This window comes from Oryctolagus cuniculus, chromosome 18 (assembly GCF_964237555.1).
Source record: "Oryctolagus cuniculus chromosome 18, mOryCun1.1, whole genome shotgun sequence".
NCBI lineage: Eukaryota > Metazoa > Chordata > Mammalia > Lagomorpha > Leporidae > Oryctolagus > Oryctolagus cuniculus.
In genome coordinates, this window is record NC_091449.1 from 63,474,740 (window position 1) to 63,488,609 (window position 13,870).

The 13,870-nt window shown below is 48.6% G+C and overlaps 1 protein-coding gene across 3 annotated transcripts in view; it reads left to right on the forward strand.

The window, feature by feature from the left end:
* The window catches only part of GAN (gigaxonin), a 74,358-nt gene that overhangs the window by 11,099 nt on the left and 49,389 nt on the right, over positions 1-13,870 (forward strand). The window lies entirely within an intron of this gene.

Below are 13,870 nucleotides of genomic sequence, written 5' to 3' on the forward strand. Positions count from 1 at the left end.
GCTGCGAGATGCGGACGGTGGGGTTTTCTGGAGCCGTGGGAAACCTCAGGAAGAAACTTTACTCCTTGAAGGCTGCCTCCATTTTATCTAACAATAGTGTGCCAGGCTATGTTGTCCTTTAGAAAGAAAGGTCCCATCATCACTGTTCAATTCTCCTCCTTGTGCCCGAGCCCACCTTGGGCTTCAGGGTGCAGGTGGGGGCCAGCAGGACTCCTCCCTCCCTTCCTCTCTCTCTCTCTCTCTCTCTAAGATTTATTTTATTTATTTGAAAGAGTTACAGAGAAAGGTAGAGACAGAGAAAGAGGTCTTCCATCTGCTAGTTCACTCCCCAGATGGCTGCAATGGTCAGCTGAGCCGATCCAAAGCCGGGAGCCAGTACCCACAGCACCAGCCCTGACCCATTGTCTCATGTGTCTTCCTTAAAAGAGGGAACAGGGGCTGGCGCCATGATGTAGCGGGTAAAGCCACCGCCTGCAGTGCGGGTATCCCATATGGGTGCTGGTTCAGGTCCCGGCTGCTCCACTTTCATTCCAGCTCTCTGTTATGGCCTGGAAAAGCAGTAGAAGATGGCCCAAGTGCTTCAACCCTTGCACCCATGTGGGAGACTTGGAAGAAGCTCTTGGCTCCTCATTTCAGATCGGGACAGCGCTGGCTGTTGTGGCCATTGGGGAGTGACCCAGCAGATCGGAGACCTCTCTCTGTCTCTCTCTGCATCTGCCTCTCTGTAACTCTGCCTTTCAAACAAAAACAAATAAATCTTTAAAAAAAGAAAAGAAAGAAGAGGGAACAGTTTCCCACAGACTTCCAGCTGCTCTTCCTGAGCGAGGGCCGGTTTGAGACTTCTCTCTGGGGTTGGGGCTGCTGGCTCTGTTTCCTGCCTGGCCTCCTTGACAGCTGTGTCTTGCCACTTCCTCCGCTGCCTGGGAGTTAACCCTGTGCTGCTGGGGAGCGAGTCAGAGCAGAGCAGTTGCTATGTTTCCTTTATTTACACTCCTCTTTGGCACTGATAGGAAAGAGGCTTAGGAGAGGCTCCGCAGCTGTCACGGCTGTTGGGACATTCTTGGGAAGTGTCATTGCTGCCGTAACTCGTGCTTGGGCCTGCTGCTCACCAATAATACGGTACAGTCCGGGAGCCAGCGTGATGGAAAGTTACTGAAGTGGACTGCTATTACTGCATCACAGATGCAGGTCACAATACAGGGACCATATTTTAGTTTGTGTTGACTTTTCGGGGGTTGCTTGGGGGTTTGGTCATTCACTCAGCAAATACACGGGCGGTAAATGGAGTGATCGCCACTGCTAGGGAGGTGGTAGCGCACCACAAGGAGGCCGCTGCCCCCAGGGCCTACATTCAGTTGTTTACAGGGTGGTCTGTCCACGAGGCGCTTCATGCTTGAGTGTCGTGTGCTATTTGAGTGCCCCTCAAACCATATTGGTGCTCCCCAGAAACCGTACCCAGACTCAGCCTGGGTGTGTAGAGACCTACGTCAGCTCATTGATTTTATTCTTTCTGGGGCTGGTGAAGGAGATGAACATAAAGCTAAAGAGTTTTACTGTATTTCTGGTATTTACTTTTTTTTCCCCAACACTCTCTATCCTGGTGTTATGTATAAGTATCCAGGAGGTCAGGGATGGGGAAAGACTAGAAATACTTTATGCGTTGGACTGGACACTTGGGAAAGTCAACTCCAGAAGTTTATTTAGTGGACTTGTTTGGCCGTTCATTACTCTGTTAGTAGCCCCAATAATCACGCTTGACGAAACAGCTTTCCTTAAGAAGAGAACCTAGATTCTTGGCTGAGGTTCTCCGATAACGCTCATTCATTCACTCTTCTGTTCTTGCGTGTTTGTGCCACTGCCGTGAGCTAGACAGTCAGGGTCCCAGCATCCATGGGGTGTAGGGGAGAGGTAGGCAATGAAGGAGCATTCTAATCGCAGAGAGGTGTGCATGCTGAGGGAGTGACCGGTGGGAGTGGTCGCCGCTGTATTTGGAGTGAAGGGAGCTCCTTGCTTAATCTGAGTTCTGAAGGAGCAGACAGCTGGGGCCAGAGAAAAGTTGGTGGGGGCACGGGGAGCAGAGGTGCTGGGGAACAGAAAGGCAGTGTGCCTGGGGAGCCTTGCCACAGGCAGAATGGTATCCAAGCAGCCAGCGGGCTGGGACGGGCCCCTGGTTCTACATTCAAGCTGGCTTTGTGCTGCTTCCAAATAGGATTAACCCTCCCACCATGACACACCCCCTTTCCAGTTGCTAACTATATTGTGGGTTGGTGAAGGCTCCACCAACCGATTTTATGACATAGTTTAGTCTATGCTAGAGTTTAGATTTCCTTTTAAGGATTATTATCATTTTAAAAATGATATATACAAATTTAGTCTTATTTGTACATTTGACAATTCTTTTATTGTATTTATTATTTATTTGAAAGGCAGAGAGACAAAGAGACAGATGGAGAGAGATCTCCCATGTGCTGGTTTGTTCCCAAAAGACCCACAACAGCCAGGGCTGAGCCAGGCCAAAGCCAGGAGCCCAGAACTCAATCTGGATTTCCCATGTTGGTGACAGAGATCCAAGTACTTGAGCCATCTCCAGCCTCCCAAGATGTGCATTAGCAGGGAGCTGAGCTAGCACTCGAACCCAGACACTGGTATAGCATGTGGGCCTCCCAAGCAGCGGCTTAACTCTGCACCAGACTCCCATCCCTGTGTATTTTGTTTCAGTTCGCTCTGTCTGTGGCATTGAAAGTGAGTTATGAAAGCCAGGAGTGGCAGCTGGGCCCATTTATGAACCTGCTGCAGTTTTTCAGATAGGAAATAGATGCCCTGGTCTAGGAATTGGCAGTGGAGTGGGAGTGAAGTGGCTACATTAGAGATGTTTGGCACTAGGACTTGCTCGTGAGGAAAAAGAGATGTGTGTGGCTCCCAGGCTCACTGCTTCTTCCTCGCTACATCTGGCAAACAGTGCTCCTCATCACTTCCTGTGGGCATTAAATTAAGGACATTTTGGAAAGAGTTTTCAAAGAATAGAATCTACTCTCAGATTTTATAACTTAGTTGTGAAAATGTAGGTTTTGGGGCAGGTGCTGTGGTGTAGCCGGTAAAGCTGCCACCTGCAGTGCTGCCATCCTATATGGGCACTGGTTTGAGTCCTGACTGCTCCACTTCTGATCCAGCTCTCTGCTGTGGCCTGGAAAAGCAGTGGAAGATGGCCCAAGTGCTTGGGCCCCTGCACCCACGTGGGAGACCGAGAAGAAGCTCCTGGCTTCTAATTGGCACAGTTCCAGCTGTTGCGGCCAGTTGGGGAGTGAACCAGCCAATGGAAGACCTCTCTCTCTCTGCCTCTCCTTCTCTCTCTGTGTAACTCCAACTTTCAAATAAATAAATAAATCTTTTTTTAAAAATATAGGGTTTTTTTTTTTTTTTTAAGTTTATTGATTTATTTATTTGAGAGACAGAGCTTCCATCCTCTGGTTTACAAGGCTGGGCCAACCTGAAACCAGGAACTGAGCCGAGAGCTCAGTGTGTCTCCCACGTAGGGTCTCAAGTACTTGTTGCCTCTTAGCATGCTTATTAGCAAGAAGTTAGAGTCAGGAGTCGGCACTGGGACTTGAAGGCAGGCACTCTGACATAGGAAGCATCTTAATCACTGTCTTAGTTTACTAACGTGAACAAAACCCATTTTTATTTCTTTGAAAGTCGGAATTGGAGAGAGAAAAAAAGAGAGAAGGAGAAGTCTTGGATCTGCTGGTTCACTCCCCAAGTTTCTGTAAATGGCCAGGGCTGAGCCAGGCCAAAGCCAGTATGTTCATCAGGGTCTTCCATGTGGCTGCAGGGGCGCAAGCACTTGGGCCATCTTCTGCTCTTCTCCCAGGCCACTAGCAGGAGCAGTATTGGAAATGGAGCAGCCGGGACACAAACGGGCACCACCTGGGATATGAGCATCACAGTCAGTGGCTTTATCTACTACGCTGCAGAAAGTGTTTTATTGGTGTGCTCCTCCTAGCTATAGGAGTTTTGAGGACAGGAACTTCTTGGGTAATCACCTGTGAATGAAACAGTGTTGGAGCAAGGCCTTGGAGGGTTTGTGTGTGTGCAGAGGGAGAAGTTGGGGTTCCCTCGGGGAGAATACAGGTGTAAATGCACCAAATTTGCGCTCAGAGAAGTCAACTGATTGGGCTGGACTGGGGGCTCCACGTGGGCGTGTGAGGAGTGTGGGTGGCTGGGAATGAAGAGAGCCATGCTGTGGGGTAAAGGGTGAATTGACTTAGATGTGTATTCAGCCATTAATTGATAATGATACAGAATAATACCAGTGATAGCATGGAACTCTACCAGGTGAGTTGTTGTCTGTTTGTAGGAGGAGGAAGGGATGAGACTAGAGGGCTGGACTGACTGAAGTTAGCCCACCAAGGTGACAATCAGGGATTAGAGAAGAAATCAACTGGATTCTAACTGAACGTGGCATCTGAGGATGAGAAAAAGAGAAGAGAAAGCAGGTTTTGAGCCTGGCTACTTAATTTTGTCTTAGATTTCCTGGATCTGAGATAGCATTGCTATATAAACATCTTAATTATGCTCTTCCACTTGACAGCTTTGCAGAGTGTATCTCCTGTAATGCATTTGTGATCATCTTTTTGCAATGTTTCCTGTCTCTCTGCCTTTATTGACTTCTACTTTTCTGGTGCACAAATTCACATTCATCCTTAAAGACCTGGTTCAAACATCCCTTTCTCTATAACATTTTTCCAACTGTGCCAAATAATCACTGGCTTGGATGCAGGTGCATCGGTGTCTGTCTTAGTGGGGAGAACAAAGCAGACAGGCAGTCTGGGTGCTTTGAAAGCCCATCGTAGGGGCCGGCACTGTGGCACAGCAGGTTAACTCCTTGGCCTGAAGTGCCGGCATCCCATATGGGCACCGATTCAAGACCCAGCTGCTCCACTTCCAATCCAGCTCTCTGCTATGGCCTGGGAAAGCAGTAGAAGATGGTCCAAGTCCTTGGGCCCCTGTGCCCACATAGGAAACCTGGAAGAGGCTCTTGGCTCCTGGCTTTGGATCGGTGCAGCTCTGGCCATTGTGGCCAGTTGGGGAGTGAACCATCGGATGGAAGACCTCTCTTTCTCTCTTTCTCTCTCTCTCTCTCTCTCTCTCTCTGCTACTCCTCTCTCTGTGTAACTCTGACTTTCAAATAAACAAATAAATCTCAAAAAAAAAAAAAAAAAGAAAAGAAAAAAAGAAAGCCCATCGCCCTCCATCTCCAGGGCCAGAGGCACCGAATCCCTAAGTAGAGCATCACGCGTGCAGGCGTGACAGACTGAGCGACGGCAGCCGGTACGTGCTGATGAGGAACACAGGATCAGGGTTCAGGACGCAGTGCACACCACCTCCAGGCCAGATGAAACTCCCTGTGGTGACGTCTTACTGCACAGCTCAGTGCGTATCAGGGCAGGGGCGAGTCTCATCTGCAGGAGCTTCTCTCTGTGCTGCTGCTTGTGGCAGCCAGCTCCAGCGTAGTCCGTTCCCGATGCCAGGAAAACTGGGAGAAGAAAAGAGTGGATTCTTTACTCAGAGCCCTTTTGTTCCCACATGACTAAAGAATTTGTTGAGAAGCTCTCATTCCCCTGACAACACTTGGGAAGGCGTTTTCAGCTCCAAGTTCTAGCCGGGGGTTGTAAGTGGGGAGAGGCCAGAAGCAGAGCGGTGGCTCTGGGCTGGGGTGAAGGGTGCTGAAGGAGAGCTCCTGCTGAGCCAGCCCCTCAGGGCCGTGCAGGGGCTGACCGCAGCGTGTGCTCGGGCTGGGCTTGCCATCTTCCTCCTCCCAGTATTTCCTTCTCAAACAAGGCGTGCGGTGGGGTGGGGGAGACGGCTTTCCTGACGTGAGCTTTGCTTGGGTTTGGAACAGCTCTGAAGCGTGAAAGCAGACCCTGAAAACCAGCTCCATTCGTCCTTTCCCGTTGGGTTTGTTGGGCAGCTCTACCTCCTTTGAAGAGACACAAACCTTCCTTCTCTGTATCTGCACTGGGGGGAGAGTGGAAACATGGACCTTAACTAGAGAGGGAAACTTGTCAGAGTGCCCAGTCAAAGATGATACTTGCACGGGGTCTGGGAGTATAGAAGGAGACTGTGAGCACAGCACCCGAGCAGGAGGCCTGAGTAGAAAACCTGGAGCTGCCTGACAGGTCGTGGCATGAATGCCTGTCTTTCATGTGTGTTTCCAGAGGGTCAGGGTGTGACCAGAACAAGGAACCAGGCTTGCTTCATTCTAGAAGAATTTTGTGGCTTCACAAGCTGCTGCATCACGCTTCTGTCTCTAAAGTCATCTCAGAAGTTTCACATGCATTTTTCAACCTTGTCTTTGAAGAGGTAAATTTTATTGACTGCTTTACTTTGAGAACTGTAAGAACTAGATTCGAGTTCTGTAAGTCTGTGTTGTATAAAAAAACAGAAAGCCACACGAGAGTCCATCGTCTGTGTCGCCCTGGCTTCTGGTTCCGAACGGTGAGCTACAGTTCGGATGCAGTCACAGCCGTGCTGCTTGGTGTATACGTTCCATCTTCTCACTCGCTGTCTTCACACATGTACAGCTCAGTGTGATGCCCGTAACCGTTGTTTAATAGACGTTCGTTATTCCATCATGTCACTGTTCCATATAACTTTCTTTATATTGTCCTGTTTGACATTTTAATTTCAAGGTTTTGTTTTTTTCTTCTGAATGCTGACACTACAAACAAACTCATAAAAGCCACTCAGGTTCTTTTTTCTCTGTACTTTTTTGTGGGTAAAGGTAGGCCCACGTCGGTCTGTCTCTCAGGACAGAAAACAGAAACAGGTTTGTCATTCTTGCTGTTTGAAACCAGACTGCCGCCCCGGGGGACTGTATTATTGGGCAGCAGCTTCACAGTGTGTGTATCTGATCACTTTTTAAATCTCTATCACCATTATTTTATTTGTAACTTTGGGAAATAATTTTTTCTTTTCTTTTTTCTTTTTTTTTCTTTTTTTTTTTTTTTTGACTGGCAGAGTGGATAGTGAGAGAGAGAGAGAGAGACAGAGAGAAAATTCTTTCCCATTGGTTCACCCCACAATGGCCGCTGTGGCCGGCGCGCTGCGGCTGGTGCGCTGCGGCTGGCGCACCGCGCTGATCCGATGGCAGGAGCCAGGTGCTTCTCCTGGTCTCCCATGCGGGTGCAGGGCCCAAGCAGAGAGCTGGCTTGGAAGAGGGGCAACCAGGACAGAATCTGGTGCCCCAACCAGGACTAGAACCCGGTGTGCCAGCGCCGTAGGCGCTCACCTAATGAGCCGCGGCATCGGCTGGAAATAATTTCTAAAAATTTTTATTTTGCACGTGTTTGACCCAATTGTACAATGTTGTTTCTTCTCATAAAACTATTCAGAGCAGGGATTGGCAAACTTTCTGAACTGGTCAGAAATGTTTTAGACTTTGTAGGTCCTGTGTGGACTCTGTCACATATTCTTTTTCATTTTTATTTCCAAAACCTTATAAAATATAGGAACCACTTTTAGGGGCTGGCATTGTGAAATAAGCCGCCCCTACTGGGTCCCATCCCAGCTGTTTCACTTCCAATCCACCTGGGCAAGCAGTGGAAGATGACCCAAGTGCTTGGGGGATCCGGATGGAGTTCTGGGCTCCTGGCTCAGGCCATTGTAGCCATTTGGGGAGTGGACCCCCAGGTGGAAGATCTCTCTCTCAATCTGTCCTTCTCTCTATATATAACCCTTCCTTTAAAGTAAACATGAAGCAAACAAACAAACCAGTTTTAGCACAAAGCCGTACAAAAACAGGCAGCAGGCTGTGACTTGTCAGCTTCTCCTCTATAGGAATAGAGTTTTATAAGTTTGGACAGAAAAACTTTTAACTCTAAAGGTCACTTTCAGTGATGCTTAGCTGCAGTTCCTGATTATTTACACGCCAGACTTCTGTAGATCTAAGATTGACCAACAAGGCTGATTCTCCCTGGTTCTTCCCTGTCCTGCTCCCTCCAAAATTGCATTCTCTTTTTTTTCTTCTAGCATGTAGTTCTGTTGTATAACCTCATCCTTCTCCTGTATTTAAAAAACAAAACAAAACAAAAGCAAACAAAAAACAAAAAAACCTTTTCCCTTATTTCTTGGCTGCTTTTCTGTAGCAAAACAGTATGTGTCCGTTTTTGCCAGTGCATGGCATGTTGCAGAATTGCAAACATTGAATGAATTCATTTGTTCAAAGCAGAGAGACCCTGCATCTCCTTCCAACAAGGCACAGTTTTCTTGACTTTGCAACCTGGGTTCTTAGAAGAAGGATCTTTGTTTCCTTGTATGCAGACTCACTTCCTCTTTTGTGTTCCCTCTGCCATTAGGCTTGTGTCTCATCGCTCCATTAAAACCATCCTTTTAAAAATTGAAAAACAGGCCAATGCTGTGCTGCCGCCTGTGGTGCTGGTTAGAGTCCCAGCTGCTCCACCACTTCGGATCCAGCTCTCTGCTGATGGCCTGGGAAAGCGGTACAATTGGCCCAAGTGCTTGGGCCCCTGCACCACGTGGGAGACCTGGAAGAAGCTGCTGGCTCCAGGCTTTGGATCAGTCCAGCTCCGGCCCTTACGGCCAGTGGGGGAGTGAACCAGCGAATGGGAGATCTCTTTCTCTCTCTGCCTCTCCGTAACTCCGCCTTTCAAATAAATAAATAATTCTTCAAAACGTTTTTTAAATGTTTTAATTTTTAATTGTACAACACAGTTGCCACATCAGGTAAAGAGCTCTGGAAGAATTTGCCTTTCTAGACCTGTCCCCTACGTTTGCCGCTGTGGGCCATTTTCTCAGCACTCGGCCTCAGGCCTCCGTGGTGCCTTCGTCCTTTCTCCTGACATCTGCTTTCCTGGTGCGCCACCCCGTTTGTCCTTATACCTTGATCAGGCATGAAATCCTGTCCTCACCCAGGTGTCTCCTGTGGCATTCTTGTCTGTTCCAAAGACGCACAGCTTCGTCCCCTCTCCTGAACCCCAGGCCTGTGGATCCCACAGTCTGCCAGATGGCCACCTTACACCTGGTCGGCCCCAGCTCGCTCTTCCCCCAGGTGGGGGTTTCCTGTTCACCACGCTGGCTGATGTATAACTTCAGACTGCCCAGGAGAACCCCAAGAGTCACCCGAGCTGCCAGCCCCTCCCTCCTTCCTCAGCTGCCAGTGGGTGCCAGGTCTCAGGTCTCTGAGCGCTTTGTGTCAGCTTCACTGTCGCCACTGCCGAGTGCAGCTCCCACTTGTGCTGAGAGGTGACAGGGTCCCTTACTAGCTGTTTGCCTCCATGCTCGGCCCCCATCCATCTTCCACACTGCTGCTGCCAGAGGGAGGGTTCTAGAATGTGATAGGATAACGTTGAAAACTCTGTCTCTGGAGACATGGCTGACTCAGTGCCAGCGCAGGAGAAATGCACTGAAAGCCTGGAGTATGCTGTGCCAGAAAAGTAAGAAAGGACTCAAAAGAAAATGGGCTTTTTGAAAGGGCACAGGAGCCAACCTGAGAGAACGCTCAGCCGTTTGAGCAAGAAAGTAAATGATAACGTCCGATTATAATCAACAGAATAAAGTAAACGTCCACGGGTCTGTGAATGAATACGTGAACGCATGGCTGGATGAATAAGTTACTGAAGGAAGAGAGGAGACGAGTCTTTCTTACAAAAGAATTTCAATTGCCGTATGCCAGAGGAGCAGACTAGAACAGCTTCATTGGAACACCACAGTGATTGTTGCAAGCAAGATCCACCAGTGGATACTAAAATTAGTGGGCAAGAGTTTGAGTAGTAAAAGGATATTTGCTTATTCTCCAATTATCTCCCCTGGTATATTCATTGATTACACAGGGAAAAGTAATAATTTAACGGTAGAGAAACCCCAGCAGACACTCCCTAACCAAGGTGAATATCACCAGGAAGGAATAAGACATCTTCCTCCTGATGTGGTGCCGAAAAGGGTCATGTGCCTGCCCAAAGTGCACAACCTGGGTGTGTTAGGAATGAAACAAACCCGAGTTGAAGGACGTTGTCCAGGATAACTGACCAGAACCATCAAGGCAGGCCTGGGGAACTGCTACAAGTTGCTGCCCAGCTCTTGCAGTCTGGAAGCTGACCCTGATCCTAGAGAGGAGGGAGAGCTGGGAAATTATGAGGACTGAAGTCTGTAGTTTAGGTAGCAGGATTTTACCAGCATTAATTTATTTGCTAATTGCTGGACGAAGGGTCTAGAGGCGCTCAAGTCTAAACTTGTTTCAAAATAAACCATTAAAAAGAAAGACAAACTCCTACTAACAGTGGCTCCATTTCTCTCAAGGTCAAGTCCATATTCCTTTATATGATGTGCAGGTCCTCAAGAGCTGGCTTTTCTCCCCGTCCTGCTTCCCAGACAGGTCTACACCCTGCCGTAGGCCTGGCTCCACTGCTTGCTTCTCATTCCTCGAATGGTCAGAAACAGCTCCCGCGGCCACAGCCAGTCCCTCCCCGAGCACCTCCTCCCCGCCTCTCGTACGCCTGTGAAATACTCAGCCCAGGCCTGGATAGCACCTGCTCCTCAGGCGTACAGTGCTGTTCTCGGCCGCCCCCGGCCTGCGGCGCTTCCGCAGTCTTTGCTCGTGTTTCACGGCTGAAGCGCTTTACAGAAAGTCTCTGGACTCAGGCTCGCTGGGTTTCTTCCGATGAGATTGAGGCTGTGCGTGTTTGGTAGCATCCTGTCCCCACATGCGTGACGTTCGCTCTGGCCCTGTGGTTATAGGAGTACTCTCTAGAGTACTCCACTGTCTTACTCTCTGTATTAATAAGTAACTTAGAGTGACATTTTGAGATTATGTGAATATTCCTTTCTCATCAACCTTCCTCACTGGTTTTAGCATCTGCTTATATCTTAGGACAGTTTTTCCTTCTGTATTCGTTGGTTTGACTCTTCAGTTTTAGACTTAAGCAGCTGGGTGGAAAATAGTACCGTTTACTAAGATGGTGGAAGCTGGGAGAGGAAGAGGTTTTTCAAGAGGCTGGGGAAAAGGGGATTTATGGAGCATAATGAGTATTTATGCTAGAGGCTCCCCATGAGGGGCTTGAAACCCAAACTCGTGGAAAATGAGTTGTAGCATTTGATTTTGTTGGTGTTAAGTCTGCCGGGGCACTTCAGAAGCTCATGGGAAGATGAAATAAGCTTGTTTTGGTGCCAGAAACTTTTGGAGTCAGTTCATAGTAACACAGTTTCCTTTTTTTTTTTTTTTTTTTTTTTTTTGACAGGCAGAGTGACAGAGAGACAGAGAGAAAGGTCTTCCTTTGCCGTTGGTTCACCTTCCAATGGCCGCCGCGGCCGGCGCGCTGTTGCTGGCGAACTGCGCTGATCCGAAGGCAGGAGCCAGGTGCTTCTCCTGGTCTCCCATAGGGTGCAGGGCCCAAGCACTTGGGCCATCCTCCACTGCACTCCCTGGCCACAGCAGAGAGCTGGCCTGGCAGAGGGGCAACGGGACAGAATCCGGTGCCCCGACCGGGACTAGAACCCGGTGTGCCGGCGCCGCAAGGCAGACGATTAGCCTAGTGAGCCGCGGCGCTGGCCTCTAACACAGTTTCTATGAGCTCTGCTGGAGACCCTTCCATGCGCCTGGAGGAGAGGTGTGCAGATTTCCTCAAGTGCTCCTGTTTAAGTTGCAATTCACAATTTCTGTGTTTTCTTTTCAGAAACCATAATTTTCTTTAAGAGAAATTTTTTTCTTCCCTCAAATCCTGTGGTGCTCAAAGGTATACAATTGCTCTTCTCATATTTCCTCCAGATACTGATGGAATTGGACATGATTACTCAAAGCAGAGCTAAATATATAAGGCTGTGTTTCATCTTCAGAGTGGATGATGTGACATCAAGAGGCAAATGGAGGGCATTTTTGTGACTGCTCCGGTGTGGCGTGGTCGAGGGCAGGAGGGTGGTCCGGGAGGGACTGGCTGTGGCTGCGGGAGTTTCTGCCCCCTCTCATTACCATGCTGCTGGTTGCTGGGGAGACACCGCACGGTAAACCCTGACCCCAGAAACGTTTCCTGGTTCTTGTGTTTTCCCATGACATTGGCCTGCTGTTTTTCCCAGGGATAGCAGTGGTGATGGTTGGTGGAGAGTGGTGAAGCAGGATGAGGCAGGGTACAACTGGGCTTATTTATAAACCAGAAACCTACATCCAGCCTCAGGGTCCAGTTCCTTTTTGGACCTCAGCTCAAAGGCAGGTTATTGCATCATGGGTGTTGAGCCACTTTGGAGTAATTGAATGTTTGAGGATTAAATTATTCAGTTTCTGATTGTGTATCACACCTTGATTGATATGGGGAAGTATCACCTTCTTGTGGTGAGATACGCAAGAAAAGCTCACGGCTATTCAGGTGGTGCCATTTCTCTTATAATTTTATTTATTTGAGTGGCAGGAAAATAGAAATCTCCCATCTACTCTTCAAATGCCTGCAACAGCTGGACTAAAGCCAGGAGCCAGGAACTCAGTTTGGGTCTGCCCACATCAGTGGCAAGAACCCAACTACTTCAGCTGTCCCCTGCTGCCTCCTAGGGTGAGCATTAGCAGGAAGCTGGAGTCAGGAGAAGCACAGGTTCTCTAAACCAGGCCCTCCAATGTGGAATGAGGGCATCCCACTGCACTGAGCACCCACCCCGTGAGGCCAGTCCTGAACAGTCATGAGATCATTTGATTTCAGCCAAATGTAGTCACTGACATTGCAGGGTTGAAATATGTTGGTTCCTTGGCCTGGTTGTGCTGCTTATCAGGTCAGTAAATGTTTATCAAGCGCCCATTTGGTTCCAGACTTATTAGGTAAGTGGATAAAACCAGAAATAAAATCAAGATCCTATTTTCACAGACATTGACATTAAACAAACATGTTTTTATTAGCCGGTGGTAAATTCCATGAAGAAAAATAAAGTAGGACAGACAAGAGACCTGAGTCCCATGCAGGATTAACCCATGGGAAGATGGGATAAGCTGGGGAACTTTTTATACATACGGTCTTAGGCTTGACTGAGTTGGTCTGAGTTGGGATAGGATCCAGAAATCTGCTCAAAATCCATTCTGTTGATGAGTCATTCCAGGATCTGTATAAGGGGAGGGCATTTTGCTGGTGAGTGAATAAAAACCATAACCTTTCTGGTACATAGAATTGGAGGCAGAGAAGAGAATGTTAGGAAGGCAAAAGGAATAAAGGGAAAGACGTGGTACTGAATCCCACTCTTCGGAGTTCAGCTCTGGAGTGGTAAGAGGAAGAAGCAGCACAGTGCCCCTGTCTGTTTCCCGCATGCCTCGTTCTGTGTCTGTGTTGCAGGTGTCCCAGTGCAGGGCTAGTGGCTCCCCTGCCAGGCCCTGCAGTCCATCATAAGCTTTCTTGGTGCCTCCCTGCCTTGGCCTTGTTGTATGCGAAGAGCACCTTGATGCTTCGTCAGCCTGTGCAGATCGAGGTGCTGTGAACAGGGAGCTTGTCGCAGGTCTCTGGCACCCAGTCCACAGTCCTGCTGCGTCCCTCTCAGACCCCAGGTCACATCAGGGACGTCTGTGTGAATGCTTTTCTTCCAAGCACAGGGAAGTCTGGGATGCACAAACTGTGAGGTAGACAGGGTCCTGTTCTGCCCACGGAGCTGTGTCAGGAGAGGCCTGTGTGAGCATGCGTTTCTTGATGGAGACCTTAACTGCAAATTGATGTTTTAGTAAGTTGAACGGGGACTAAAAGATCCTTGAAAAATAAAAAAGACTTACTTTTAGAACCTTTTTAGGTTTGCAGCAAAACTGAGCACAGGTTCAGAGATTTCCCACACACCCAACCCCCTCCTGATGCACAGCCTCCCTCTCCAGAGAGTGCACGTGTTGCAATGAGCGAAGCTA